Genomic DNA, 5,301 nt, shown 5'->3' on the forward strand with positions numbered 1-5,301 from the left:
TAGACTGCCATGTATGAGCACTTAGCTGTTTAAAACAATAATATGGATCATATCATGAAAAATTTATTTCATATTTTTAAAACTTTCTTGCCATCAGCAATAATTACAAAACCTTCTAAAAGTAGGTATTTTAGTAATCTCTATAGCATACAGTTAAAGTTACATTTATAGCAAGCCACAGTAGGTCACAGCTCTATATGGAACACAATTCCAGCAAGTTTTTTGTACTGAAAAATGCAGACATCTATGTGCTCCAAAATTCTTTTTACATATTCTCAGATGACAGGAGGAAACACACCGCAGGGAATGTAAACAGTCTAAAACATGCATTTTGCACACTGACACAACTGCAGTAACAGCTGTACTGACACTCCCCAGATGTTGCAAGAAACAGCAGGGCCAGCCAGAAAGGCAGTTTTCAGCATGCTAACGAGGGTAATGAGAACTGAGAAGTTAAAAGCCCTTGCAAATCTGTGAAACTCCATCCCTATTCATTCCTTCTAATTTCAGCAGTAAGTTTTTCCTCTAAAGCAGCAAAATATTTCATGTCAGCGACTGACAGTGAGGGAAAAGGAAAAGGCCTACCTCTTTGAATGTGGAGTTGTTCCCAAATCCAGCAACACTTTCTTCCTCAGTTCGGATATCTGACCACTGCACACACACGTCGCAGACACTGGAAGTGACACACATGCTGTCTCCCAACACGTGAAAATGCAGGGTGGTACTATGAACTGCTCTGCTGAACCAATTCCTGATAAATGTAGTGGAACCGAGAGCTTGAAATGACTGGTCAAGCCATACACTTCAGACGTCATGTAAACATCCAAAAATATAGGAAGAGGGGAAAAAGTAAACAGGAAAGAGTAGATGGCCATTGCTCGCTTCCTTCCAGTTGCCACATTTTTAATAAAAAGAACTGGCGATGATTCAACCGTTGAAATTGCACAGATCTTTGTCACTGCATAACTACTATGCTATATATTACTAACCCAAAATGATTAGGCTCTGTACAAACAGTTAAAAAACAGGCAAGCATTAATCAACTTTTTAGTAACCCTCCCATTATTTCAAAAAGGAATGTGATGATCATCCAGCAAGAATTTTATTCGGAAAAGCACATTATAATAAATAATTATAATGTTAGCAATCCATTAGAGGCCAGAGATAATTTTTGCTTAAAACAGGTTCAACATATAAATGCTTGAAATATAAAAGATTGCTGTATTTATAATTCCTATTGTAACTATACCATAGTTACCGAAAATAAAGTAGTCTATGAAGAGGAAACATGCTTTCAATTCATTCATAGCCCATTTTGATATTAATTCACTGAAATCAACTAGTATAATATTAGAATAATGAAACAGCTCAACTACTGGGGAAACTGGCAACAGTTATTTCAGAGAAAGGTGCACAAGAGTTAATAAAATCGCCTGAGAGCACTGCATGACCACCCGGTGAAGGGACCCTAGCCACTGCGAGCTAGGTAGATCTGTTAAGCAGCCTGTGGGCTGCAGACCACCGCTTTCTGTCAGACACCAGGAACTGCTCTGTGAACGAGCTCATTTAGAAGATTAAAAAAAATAAAATAAAAACCACATCTATTCCCAGCCTGCTGGCAGAGGCACCAGTGCTGGCAGACAGAGCCGGGAGCCGGTTTCTGGATGCTGCCACTGACTGCCTGCAGGTGCAGACGGCTCCTTGTTGGCCATGGGAAATGGTCCAGGAGTGTTTTTTTCAGAAAGGCTCCCTTAGAAAAGGCTGAGAACCACTGATACAGACAGCCTCTGGGGAGCCAAGCTGCCCTCCTCTGGGATATGCTTGCCGGCTCACCAGAATTTTAAGGCTGGCTCCCCTTGAGCTCACCAGAGCTGGTTTTAAAGAAAATAATTTTAGGTGCCATTCAGATTCAGCATAATCATCTCTCGAATATTTAGTCAAGTATGTTGACTACTACAAAGGATTACAGTGAAAAGTAAAGACATTCTTTGATGTGTACACAGACTTTACAAGCGATCGCTCCAGTTGCCAGTGGAGTCTTGGATATCCAGCATGATCAAAGCCTCCTAACCCCATATGCAGCTTTGAAACAGTTTTTAGCAGCTCCATTTTCCAGACTTCTGCTTAATGAATCCCCCCACAAAGGCTCTGGGCCACCACAGACACATTTGAGACCTCTGTCCTGGCAAAATATGCCCACTGCAGCCTTGTCCTGCTGTCCCAGCAGTCCTCACATCCTGCTCCTCTGAAGCTCTGGGCTCTGCTGTCCAACACAAAACTGCTCTGAGCACCTGAAGCAAATTGAGATGGAGGACAGATACCTGAAACACTGCAGCAAAGAGAGTAGCTGCAGCATTGCTCATGACGCTAGGGAATTTGTTCAAAAATTTCTTCCACAAAATCTATTTCGATAATAAAAGATGACTTTTGTCTTTTCTTTTGTAATTGTGGGAAAAGCTGGATAATGTGTTCAATCTGACCAGTAAAAACACACAAAAGGATACATTTTTATCATCAAAACAATTCATTTTTTCATTGCCATTTCCCACAGAAAATAAAATCTCAGCATTCTCCCAGATGAACGTGAAATATAGCTGGTCCTCATAATGGTCTGCACTCTTGGCTCTGGCAATTAGCCATGTGTTCATCCACTAGCCAAAATGGAAAAAGGCAAAAGAAAATGCCATTTAGCTGAATCTGGAATGATTTTTATTATAATTATTTTCTGCAAACAAAAACCAATCATTTTAGGTACACTAGAAGCTATTTGCGGGCCTAAAACAAAATACTTTTCTGCTATTACTCTTGCACGAGAACAAATAAGAAAATGAAAATAGTATTTTAAAAGAAAAAAAATAAGGTTTAATTCTGAAAATGTCAAAATATTTTTTTCCTTTTGATTATTTACCCAATACTATTTGTACCGCTCCATTCAGCTTTGTAAATAATTTCAGTTCACTCAAAATTGTATTTTTCAAACTATTCAGAAAAAGAGTAACTGGCTCTAATCAGGTGAGGAGAGGGAGGTATGGGAGCTGCCTTATCCTGCAAACTCCAGAAACCTATCTCTGCATCTTTCCAACCCTACAAAGAATCTGGATATTCTGAGGAAACCCATGGCATTTCATTTGTCTCTTTTCCCAAAATACAAAACAAACTTCTGGATGCCCAGCTAAGCTCAGAGCATATAGAAGAAAAAAATAAATAAATCATCTTGAAAAGAGTAAAGGATCAATGTGAAAGAAAACCAGGTATAGCCAGTTAAACCCTTCAGCTGCAGTCATATACTTGCTATCATCAAAATCATTGGCACTTGATGGAGAGAGAGAAAAATATTTACATCAATTAACTCATGCCTTCTCCCTGTTTAAAAAGTTGTTAAGATACAGGTTTAAAATGAATATACATAAATCATAATGCAAGGAAAATATATATGCACATAATATCATCACCCCTTATTTCTATATTGCCACTGGATTCACAATAAAGTCATAACAGCACTGCAATGACAATAGCAAAAAAACTCCTGCCTGGTGAAGAGTAGCATTAGAAAACGTGTTGTTTCCCTGACAGAGCATTATTTAAAAGTCATTCTAAATTTTTTTTATCACTTTAGCATAAACATAACTCAAAATGACTTAAAATATTTTATCTTGAATCTGCTGCTGTTTACAAAATGTAAATCCATCAAAGCTGACAGAATTACTCTGGTTTACAGCTGGAGGAACTGAGGAAGAATTTGGCGTTTTGATTCAATCTTTAATGTGCAATTTACCTTTCATATATACAAAGCGCACTGGCTCTCAGGCAGAAGATAAGCATGTAATAAATCAGCTTACATTTTTTTCAGCTCTTACTCACAGTGGAATCCCCAAAATTCATTTTATTTTATCTTTTTCCCACTCTTCAGCTTTTTCTCTTTCATTTTCCTTCCTCTTCTTCAATCACCACAGGTTTGCATTTCTCATTTTCTATTTTACATCACTCCGCTTTGTTCTCTACAATGGAAAGACAGACAGGCAGAAAAAAAAGGCAGACAGACAGCAAGGAGAGAGATACAGCCACTCCAAGGCAATAACCTCGGACACCCACATTCTGGATGATCTGTTGCTCTCTCAAAAACATTTTAACTTTATAAAGGGAAGGGAATCAAGACTCATTTGCATAAGGGTTCATCCCATCTCTTCAGCTCATATGTTTATAGCTCTGGAAAGTCCCTTTCTGATTCCCTGCTTGATAAAGAGCCAGGAAGGTAACGCAACAGCAGGGAAAGGTGAGAACTGTTTTGCTGACCTTGCAAGCGGGCCTTAAGAGCAGTGCTCCATTCTCCATGCTCGGAGGACTCAGTTAGGAGATTTGGGTGCTTTTTATCCTTCGGACTTCAAGGCTCAGACCATGCATGCAGAGCTAAAGATTCAAGTCAGAGAAACCCCCACTCCTGCACTGGAGGAAGCTCTGGTCAGGCGCTCAATACTTCAGCTTCCTGTCTGTACACTCCGCGGTCTAATCTGGGGAAATCCTGAAAACATTATCAGATGCCTGATAAGCTCTTTAGCTTTCAAGTACATAGTGATTCAGTTTCGGTCAAAACCTCATTTGAATACAGTTTTAAAATCTAAATAAAAAGTGAGACCCTGACAAAGAAGAGATTAGACTTGTAGTCTAACACCACTGGTATCCAAAGTAACATAACTGATATTTAAAGCTGGCAAGCAAACCAGCTAAGCTCCAAGCTTCCATACCTGCATCAGGATGCTCTGTGTGTGTAACTGAGGCTTATTAAAAAGGGCTGGAATTATATGTCTGGTTACCTAAATGCCTTTGTTTATCCACAAACAATGCAGCAGAAGCAGCAACACGGATTGCTTACCCCATCCTGACGCTGCTCACCATTGACTCGAGACAGATTGTTTTTGAGAGAGGGATTACTTGAAACTTGTGCCCACTCATCCCACGAGCTTCTCTCTCAAGGCTGGCAAGCGTGGCATTGCTTGCTTGTTCAACGTAGACATTCATTTACCAGGCATTAGAGGGATATTTTCAAACTCAGCCACCCATCGCAGGGTAGCAGCACGAACAGTAGGGTCAGGCTCTGGTCTCTGATCCGTTGATTTAGCCCTGGAAGATTAAACCTCTAGCTCCACAGCCTGAACCCCCGATAGTTTCCACTTCAGATCAGCACTGGTTCACCAAAGAAAATCACTCCCACTCCGTTGCCACCAGTCCTTCATCTCAGGCTAGCCATAGAGCTTTTAGGACATACTGCGGGAGGTACTCCTTCACACACAAGTTCTGACGGAC

The 5,301-nt window shown here is 40.1% G+C and overlaps 1 long non-coding RNA gene across 1 annotated transcript; it reads right to left on the minus strand.

Moving 5' to 3' along the window:
• Positions 1–1,084: 1,084 nt before the first annotated feature.
• LOC118256739 (uncharacterized) lies at positions 1,085–4,439 on the minus strand. Its single transcript, XR_004781313.2, has 3 exons — positions 4,294–4,439; positions 3,862–3,998; positions 1,085–2,651 (listed from the first exon to the last, which is right to left on the minus strand). It is a non-coding gene; the product is annotated as an uncharacterized LOC118256739 (long non-coding RNA).
• Between the last annotated feature and the right edge of the window lie 862 nt (positions 4,440–5,301).

The sequence above is a fragment of the Cygnus atratus genome, chromosome 14 (genome assembly GCF_013377495.2).
Source record: "Cygnus atratus isolate AKBS03 ecotype Queensland, Australia chromosome 14, CAtr_DNAZoo_HiC_assembly, whole genome shotgun sequence".
NCBI lineage: Eukaryota > Metazoa > Chordata > Aves > Anseriformes > Anatidae > Cygnus > Cygnus atratus.